The sequence below is a fragment of the Marmota flaviventris genome, chromosome 5 (genome assembly GCF_047511675.1).
Source record: "Marmota flaviventris isolate mMarFla1 chromosome 5, mMarFla1.hap1, whole genome shotgun sequence".
NCBI lineage: Eukaryota > Metazoa > Chordata > Mammalia > Rodentia > Sciuridae > Marmota > Marmota flaviventris.
The window spans coordinates 71,592,237-71,602,603 of NC_092502.1; positions in this window are offsets into that span (position 1 = coordinate 71,592,237).

A 10,367-nucleotide genomic window follows, 5' to 3' on the forward strand; every position below is an offset into this window, starting at 1 on the left:
AGTTCAAAGCCAGCTTTAGCAACAGCGAGGTGCTAAGCAACTCAGTGAGACCCTGTCTCTAAATAAAATACAAAATAGGGGTGGGGATGTGGCTCAAGTGGTAGCGCGCTCACCTAGTGTGTGTGAGGCACTGGGTTTGACTCTCAGCACCACATAAATGTGAAATAAAGATACTGTGAAGATAACATAAAATACAAAATAGGGCTGGGGATGTGGCTCAGTGGTCAAGTGCCCCTGGGTTCAATCCCTAGTACTGGGGAGAAAAAAAAGAAGAAGGTGAAGCCTAGTGAAAAGTGGTGGATTAGGGACCCCCATTAGTTCTTGTGATGGTGGGTTGTTATAAAAAGAGCAAGACTGTCCCTTTTCTGATCTCTAGCTTCCTTTCTCACATGTGATCTCATCTTCTCACACACAAACTCTCTCTATGATGTCATTTACCTTCCTCAAAGGGGTCATGTGATCTAAATAATATTATTTTCTTTATAAAATTCCCACCCCCAGGGACTTTTTATTTTTTATTTTTAAATTTTTTAACATTTATTTTTTTTAGTTTTCGGTGGACACAACATTTTTGTTTGTATGTGGAGCGGAGGATCGAACACAGGCCACATGCATGCCAGGCGAGCTTGAGCTACATCCCCAGCTCCCCCAGGGATTTTTAAAAAAAATTTTAGTTGTAGATTACACAATACCTTTACTTTATTTAAAAAAAAATTATGTGGTGCTGAGGCTTGAACACAATGCCTCACATGTGCTAAGTGAGCATTCTACCACTGAGTCACAGCCCCAGCCTCTCAGGTATTTTGTTATAGCAACAAAAAATGGACTAAGACAACATGAAAGTTCAAAATGGGAAAATCTATAGAGACAGAAAGTAGATTAAAGGTTGCTTAGGGCTAAGAGTGGTCAAGGTGATAGCTAAAGGGTTTAGAGTTTCTTTTTTATCTTTTTTCTTTCTTGTTTTGTTGTACTGGGGTACTCTACCAATAAACTACCTCCCCAACCCTTTTAATTTTTTTTTCTTGAGTCAGGGTGTCACCAAGTTGCTCAGGCTGATTTTGCTTGAAATTGTGAGCTGTGTGGTCACTCAGAGAACTGTGTGGCCTCTGAGAACTCCTTCCTCAGTCTATAAGTTTGGGCCAGCAGCACAAGTTAAAAGGGGTCCATCATGCACTCTCAGTCTTACCCTCCCTAACTCACTTTCCTCATAATGACTAAGTGCAATACTTATGGCACACCTACCATGTAGAAGGTATGTGGGACCTGAAAAATTCACAGTCTCTTTATTCTCTCTGATGTTTAAAATTAAATTACTACTATAGTTCTCTCTGTAAAAACAAATGCAACTCTTTAGACAATAGGCAGCTTTATACAAAGAAGAGTCATAAGAAACCCTAGTCTTCTGGGCTCCCTATATGGCGCACGTAGGAAAACATGATTACATCAGCTACAGCAAGTCCAATTTCCACTCCTTCTTGGAGTTGAACAAATTCCAGGACTTGACTCCCTCCTCACATGCCTCCAATCACCCCTTCATTTGGTTGCTAGACTCAATTTGATAGTCTATTTTCATACCCCTCATTTTCTCACCAACCCTACCCCCACGATGTCCAAATTGGCCCTCCAATACTGAAACCATTTGCCGGAAATTCATTAAACTGAACACATGGGAAATTACAGAGGAGATTTCACTTGTCACTTAGGCTCAAATATAGAAAGTAATTTTAAAAGGACAGTGGCGATAGGCTATTTTTATCTTGCTTGTTTGTGCTGAGTTTTCTTATCTTGCTGTCTCTTCTTCTCTTCCTGGCTACCTCTCTTTATCCTTGCTTCTTCTTTAAACTAAAAAATTGGCCTTTTAATTCTTTGTCCCAGTTTTCTCTTATCTTGCTATTTTAGGGGGGGGGGCATTTTGGGGATAGAACCTAGGGAACTCTATCACTGAGCTAATCCCCAGCCCTTTTAAATTTTTATTTTCAAACAGAATCTCACCAAGTTGCCCAGGTTGGCCTTGAACTTGAAATCCTCCAGCCTCAGCCTCCCAAATTGCTAGGATTACAGATGCATGCACTTCATCTGACCTCTTATGTCTTATCTTATCTTGCTTTTTATAGTCTGTTTCTGACTTCATCATTCACTTATTCATTTAACATATGTTGAGTATTTACCCTACACTAGGCCCTATGCTGGAATTTGGTGAAGAATAAAACAGACTTAATTCTTATCATTATGGAGATTACAGTGTGATGGAGGAGGTGGACCTCAAGTATAGTGAATTCAGATTTGGTCACAGGAAAGCCAGGAAGACTAAGGCTGGGGATCTTACATCTTTCTGATATTAAGTTTATCATGCAGTAAATGGGGATGTAAGAACACTAACATGTTTATTAGGGAATAGACCCAATATTTCACAAGGGATGTCAGGAAACTAAAGACCTAGGTTTCTGTGTGATGTATGCAAGCCCCCAGGTAGAGAAAACATGGATTTGGGAGTCATACATGATTCTGACTCCAACAATTTATCTGTCCCATACACATAAGCTATTTGATTTGTAGGTAAGTGATTTCTGGATTTCAGTTCCCTTGCCTATAAAATAGAAATAGTAGCCAGATGCAATGATATGTTCTTGTAGTCCCTACTCAGGAGCCTGAGGCAGGAGGATCACTTGAACCCAGGACTTAGAAGCCAGTCACCTGGGCAATATAGCAAAACCCCATCTTTAAATTTTTTTTAAATTTAAAAATAGAGAAATCTCCACCTTTTAATGCTATTGTGAGGATTAAATGTAATATCATGTATAATGAGCCAGGTATATCTCATATATAATGAAATACCCAATGTATCTCATTAACTTTCCATTATTTCCCTGTCTTATCCTTTTTTTCTTTTCTTTCTTTCTTTTATTTTTTTATGGTACTGGGGATTTAACCCAGGGACACTTTAACACTAAGATGTCCCCGCTGCCCCTGCTCTTTTTAATTTCATTTTGAGACAGGATCTCCATGTTTCCCAGGCTGGCCTTGAACTTGCAAACCTCCTGCCTCAGCCTCCAGAATTTCTGGGATCACAGGTGTGTGCACTGGGCTTCTCTTTTACCCTTGAATCCCACAATTAAAAATAAATAAATGATCCCACTGATAAATTTGGCTGGCTTTAAAATAAATAAAGCCTAGTCTCCCAACTGGAAATGAGGATTCTCAAATAGTATTACACTAATCATGTTCAAAGAGATAGGTTGCTAGCCAGGAGGTGGCCTACAACCTGTAATTCCAGAAACTCAGAAGGCTGAGGTAGAGGATGTCAAACTCAAGGCTAGCATTGGCAATTTAGCAAGGACTCCAACAATTTATCAAGACCCTGCCTCAAAATAAAAAATAAAAGGTCTGGGGATCTAGCTCAGGGTTAGAGCATCCTGGGCTTAATTCCCAGTTGAGAAAAAAGAAAAGAGAGAGAGAGAAGAGAGGAGAGAGGGAGATGTTGCTACTTGATTGGTTATTATAATTGCAGGCTAATTATGATAGCCAGGTCAGTCCCTTGTTTTGAGGAAAGAGAAAGGCATTTAAAAAACGAAATTATGAGAAAAAGACTGAAACAAGATATAATGAAGAGCTGGCCGCAGTGGCACATGCCTGTAATCTCAGCAGATTCAGAGGCTGAGGCAGGAGGATTGTGAGTTCAAAGCCAGCCTCAGCAATTTAGTGAGGCCCTAAGCAACATAGTGAGACCCTGTCTCAAAATGAAATATAAAAAGGGCTGTGGATGTGGCTCAGTGGTTAAGTGCCCCTGGTTTCAATCCTTGGGGTACCAAAAAAAAAAAAAAAAGATATAATGAAGAATAACTTCCTCATTTTGAGGCCTGGGTGAGTAGATGCCTGAGAGAGCTACGGAACTGCTTTCCTAAGAGCATCTATTGGACAGGGCCAGAGCAGCCCTACCTGGAGATTGACAATTAACCTGTTTAGCCTAAGAGTATCCTTGTGGGAGGTATTACTCTTCCTCTGCCTTTTCTAAGCCAGGTGTGCCCTGGGGAGCTGAATGCTGCCATAAGGCTTATTGCTCACAAGAAAAGGAAAAATGGCAGCTGCCATTTCAGATACTTAATAAGAACACTAAATTAAGAAACTGCTGATTTGGTTTACCTGCTTCTTTCTCCTTGATAAAGAAGAAATCTCTTCAATTAGAGAGGTTCCTTGAAGCTGAAAAGGAAACCTGAGCTCCAACTGCGGAAATAGGCAGAGGCAGTTCTCAAAGGAATAAGCAGGGCTCAGCGGGCAGCACTAGAATTCCAGGATCCCCTCTCCTGTCTCTGCCCCCATCCATAGGAAATTTCAGGTTGCTTTTGTTCTATTTAAGTCATTTGCAAAGGTGATTAATTTAGTCGTCCTTTTCTCCCCTCACCATCATTTTTCTTTCTTCTTCCTTCTGCTTTTCCTCATTCTTGTTTTCCTTCCCTCTTATACCTTCTCCTTTTCTGTTTCCTCCTCCTCCCTCCTCCCAATTTCCCTTTCAGCTGTTGGATCTCCTCACTCACCCCAGCAAGATATCTGTTCCAAGAACTTAAAGCATTCCCTCTTGATCTAAAATAACAACACTATTCTGCTCATACAAGTAGTACTCTGTATTTGTAGAAAACAAGATTTCTCAACATGTAGTCAGGTACATTGGAGGAAGACCTTTAGGCACAGGATTTTTAGAAACTTTCATAGGCTAATATAGTTGTAAATATCCACAAGGGGCTAGGATATTAGAATCCACATTGCCCAAACCTCTTTGACCTTTTTTTTTTTTTTTCTTCTTCACATAGCTTAGCCTATGACAAGTGGTCTTTGGAACACATTTCAAAAACACTTATGTCATGTATTAAATTTTTCTTAAATGCTGTAACACTCATTATCTCTTTTGATCCCTATAATACGCTATGATACCCAATGATAGGACAGGGAAATTGTATTGGTCTCACTTTACAGATGAGTAAAACTGAGACCTGGTCATAGTCACATAGTTAGCTAGCAAGTAATAAGCTTTGTTTTCTTATTTGTGAAGCTAGTCTGTGTGCTGCCTTGAACTGCATTTAAATATGACACATATATGAGCTGGGCATGGTGGCATGCCTGTAATCCCAGCAGCTCAGAAGGTTTAAGCAGGAGGATTGCAAGTTCAAAGCCAGTCTCAGCAACTTAGCAAGGTCCTAAGTAACTTAGCAAGGCTCTGTCTCTCAATAAAATATAAAAAGGGCTGGGAATGTGGCTAAGTGGTTAAATGTCCCTGGGTTCCATCTCCAGCACCCCCTTTCACACACAAAAAAAGTATAACATATATGTGACCTAATGTAATATAGCACATGATATATAATGTGGGAACTAAAAGACATACTACAATTACAAATTTAAAATGAATTATGACCTTCATTTTCCCCCCTCAACTAAATATATATTGCATATCCACTATATACTTATTACTATTCCAGGTGCTTGGGAAAGAATAGTTAGCAACATTGGCAAAAATCACCAATTCTTGCCTTCGTGGAGCTTACATTCTAGTGGAGAGGGGGAGAGAAAAATCACAAGATAAATATGTAAAATATGTTTTATTATATATGTTACATAATTACAAAATATAAGAATAAAAATACTGTAGGGAAAAGAATAGGAAGATATGGCAGTTGCAATTTAAGAGAGAGAGGAGATTAAGAAAGGCTATACTGAAAAGGTGACATTTGAATAAAGACCTGAAGGAGACAAGGGAATGACCTACAGAGATTCTCAGACTGAGGCAGGAGGATTGTGTATGCGGATGGAAGGAGGTTCCAGTGGAGGAAAAAAAGCAAATGCAAAGTGCCTAAGGCAGGACTAAGCCAAGGGTGGGGATGAATTGAGGAGGCAGGATAAAAGATAAGGTTAGAGAGACTGAAGGGGTGAACTCAAGATGCCAGATTTATAAGAAAACCAAGTGAAATAATGCAGATGACATGAGATAATATAATCATTTTTATTTTTTATTTTTGTAACCGGGATTGAACCCAGGGGTACTTAACTACTGAGTCACATCCCCAGCCCTTTTTTTTGTATTCTATTTAGAGACAGTTCTCGCTGGCTTGCTTAAGGCCTCGATAAGTTGCTGAGGCTGGCTTTGAATTCACAATCCTCCTGTTTTAGCCTCTCAAGACACTGGGATTACAAGCGTGTGCTACCATGCCTGGTGCCACGATAGAATCATAATATTAAGAAACTGCTGATTTGGTTTACCTGCTTCTTTCTTCTTGATAAAGAAGAAATCTATTATGTTGCTCCAAAACAAATCATTCGAAATTTTAACAACTTAAAACAACATCTATCTCACACAGTTTCTGAGGGGCAAGAGCTCAGCTGAGGTGGCTCAGAATCACTCATGATGTTGTAGTGAGGGTATCTGGTAGGGCTATAGTCAGTCCTCTGAAACCTTGACCATGGCTGGAGAATCTCCTTCAAGATCATCCATGTGGCTGTTGACATAGCCTCTCTCATAGGGCTGATCACAACATAGCAACTGAATTCCCCCAGAACAAGTGATGAGACAGAGAGAGAACAACAGAAAGTGACCAAGAAAGAAACTATTATTTCTTTTTTTTTTAAATTTTTAATATTTATTTTTTAGTTATTGGTGGACACAACATCTTTGTTTGTATGTGGTGCTGAGGATTGAACCCGGGCCACACGCATGCCAGGCGAGCACGCTACCGCTTGAGCCACATCCCCAGCCCAGAAACTATTATTTATTTGATACCTAATCTTGGAAATTACATACAAATATGTCTGTCCTGGTAACACAGTGTGCCATGTGGGAAGGAACTATAAGTGAATGAATATCAGGAGTTGGGGATCATTGTTGGTCATTTTGGAGGCTGACTACTACAACTGGTTTGCAGAAGAATTTCTCTAATCATCTCTTTAACAAATAAGAACAATACCAAGAGGGGGACCTTCAGAAAGCTGCTGAGAATCTACAGGTCTTATGTCAGTTGTGCAGGAGTATGCTTATTTCTCCAAAGTCCTCTTCCTCTAGGCCTGGCCTCATAATTTCATTCATCCAATTTAAGTCAATCTTAGTTAAACCTGCAAAGAAAAAAATATCACTTTGAGGAAAGCTATAGAACTTCAAAGGCAGTTTGGGCTCCTCTGGATAATTTAACCTTGAGATGACACTAGACTTTTATGAAGGATAGAGCGACCCACCTGTACCTCCAGAATCCCTAGCTACCTTCTGGTGAAAGAGAGGCATCCTGCCTAATCTAAGAAGAATGATTAAGGACAAGGATCAGAGATTTTGCTTCATCCCTGAGGGTCAGTATTAGACATGTTCTCCTGAGGCTCAGAGGGCTTCCTGCTCAACCCCCACTCCCTCCCAGGACTGGACCTCAGCTCTGCAACCAGATCAGACCAGTTTCCTAAAATGAGCAGCAGATGGCATCGCAGCCTCAGGAGCGAGCTGCTGAGATTGCTGGCAAGAGCAGCAGCATTGTAAGGAACTCAGGCTGCTGGCTTGGCCTCTGGGGATCCTGGGGCAGGGCCCCCTGCCTTGACACATCTCAGCTCAATTAAATTTTTTCTCTGTGCTGCAAATTAAGATATTGTCAGGCCTGTATCTCAGAAAGCAGGGCCTGAGACCCCAGTGAAACACAGAGTGAACAGTGTCTTTTCTATGATCTTTTCTAAGAAAGATGAAAATCAATGGCTGCTGTTTCAAGAGAGACTGTATTTCCCTTGCTGGTTATGAGGGGTCTGCAGGGAGTATATTCAGGTTTAGGGGCTGGCAGGTCCCTGGAATAAGCCTCCTGAGAAGGCCAGATGGGGCCAGAAATGATTTGAGCAATCAGTGGGTCCTGGAAAGCATCTAGGGAATTCCATTGGTTCAAAACTGAATTATCTTTTCCCCCACAGTGACTAAAAGGAGGAGTTACACCCTAGAGCTGCCTGCCAGTAATGAATACAGGACTCAGTCCCGCAGGCCTTCTGTCTGTACCTTAGTCTCCCTCCCTATCCTTAGTTTTTTTTTTTTTTTGTTTGTTTGTTTGTTTTTTAAAGAGAGAGAGAGAGAGAGAGAGAAAATGAATATTTTTTAATATTTATTTTTCAATTTTCGGTGAACACAACATCTTTATTTTATTTTATGTGGTGCTGAGGATCAAACCCCGCGCCCCACGCATGCCAGGCAAGCGCGTTACCGCTTGAGCCACATCCCCAGCCCCTCTCCTTAGGTTTTTGATTCTTCCCTCCTTTCCCTCCTTCCCCCGCCATGGTCCTTTTTTCTCTCCTTCACTTTTCCTCTGTCATCTCTATCTCTTAATCTTTCCCGCTGTGGATCCATTTCTTTTTTCTACTCCAGTGCAGGAAAGAAAGTTGGTTACCAAACTGCTCTAGCAAAGTGGCCACGGGCACTGAGTCACAACACTATTGCCTGTCTTTAGGGACCCTCTTCACTCAGCCCTCCTTTCCTCCCTGCCTCATACTCTCCCTTCCTGCTGCTGTTAGTCTCAAGGGGGCCTGGACAAAGGGAGGTTCAGAAGTCATCAAAAGAAATCTACTTTAATCTTCAGCAATTTCTGGAGGCCCTAAGCAACTTAGAGAGAGACCTTGTCTCTAAATAAAATGTAAAAATGGATGGGAATGTGACTCAGAGGTTAAACGCCCCTGGGTTCAATTCCTGGTATCCAAAAAAAAAAATTAAGAATCTACTTTCCTCCCCCTCTTCTGGTACTCTCTGCTTTGCTGCTTTGTATTTCTAGACAGGAAAGACCCTGGGGGCTTCCCAGTAGGACTGAGATCCCTTCAACCTCATGCTTGCTTGCTGAGCACCCATTTTATGCCATGGGAATGAGTTCAAGGGCAGGGTCCTGTCGACTTGTTCACAGCTGCATCCACAGTATCTAGCACATAATAGACTTTCAATAATTATTTAAAAATGCGTGGGTCAGTGGAAGGATGAATGCAGAACTTGGTATTAGGCATTAGGGGTACAAACATTACAAGTGCAATTGAAATCCATAAAGAGGAACACCCAGCAAATCACCTATTATCTGGAACAGTAACAGGCAGATAGTGGTAGAAGCTGCAGTGGCACCTGAGTCTGTACTGTGAAGACAAAGAGGACATTGTTCACTCACTTATTTAAAAATTGTTCAGGGGGAGTCTATTAGCTTCTGGGTTAGAGAAGGGAATAAGACATGTCCTTTGCCCTCAGCAAGCTCTCGGTTGGGTGTGAAAGACATAAGAGGGAATAAACCAGCAGAAACAAAATCAGTGCTGTGTTGGGGTAAATACTGGGCAATGGGAGCAGAAAGCAGAGGTAGTATGCCTAGTCTAGGGGCTTTGAAAGGTTTTCTGGTGAAGAGAGTTTAGGCCAAGACTGGTCTGAAGGGTCAGTAGAAGATAGTTGGGGAAAGAGAGTTCCAGATCAAAGGGGTATCATATTGTCAAAGGAGAGCACTCAAGTTACAATGAACTGAGCAAATGTGTCAGAAATTCTGGCTAGAATACCAGTAGAATGACAGGTGTGACCAGAAGGCAGAAAGGAAGAAAATTGGGTGGGAGTGGTATAGAATAGCCTAAAAATATGTTAAGGAATGTGAATTTAACTTTAGGACATGGAAAGATTTTAAGGATTTCAAGTAGGGCAGTGATAAGATCAAGTTTACATTTTGGAAAGATTACTCTGGAAGGTTAATGGAAAATGGATGGGGTGAGGTCAGAGAGGCATCTTGGAGTCATTCAGGGAGAAGTCAAGCTAAGACAGATGGACTGAGTGAATGATGATGTCAGTGGGATAGGTTATATAGAGTTGAGATGGAGGATAATTATGACTTCCTGATCCAGAAAAAAAAAAGGGAATAGGGAGAATAGGAAGAGACTTTGCCAAGCACAGAGAAGGGAGCAAGGCTAGGTGAAATCAGCCCCATCAGAATCTGGAAATCCCTGTTCTAGAATTGTCTAGCTTCTATACTCATTCTGATCTCATTTGCCTACAGACATCAAAGGCGTCATGCAGATATCTTTAATTTTTTCTCCAAATGAAAGATTTAGAATAGGGTAGAGAATGTGAATCAGTTAAAGTAATGGTTAAGAAACTGGACTCTGCTTCTTCCTTGATTTCTGACTTAGGGCAAATAACTTAATGAAGATATTTTTTTTTCCCCTTGATGATGTTGAAAGCTTTAAACGAGGTAACGTGGACAGAAAATGTAGATAGTGAAAAAATCTCAATAAATCTTTGGTGTTCCTAGGATATTGGTATGAGCCAAATGAGGAAGGGGATGCAGGACAGAAAAGATAGCAAGGGATGTAAGAAAGGAGGGCTGAGTGGAAGGGAAATGTTTCAATGTATTGGAATTCTT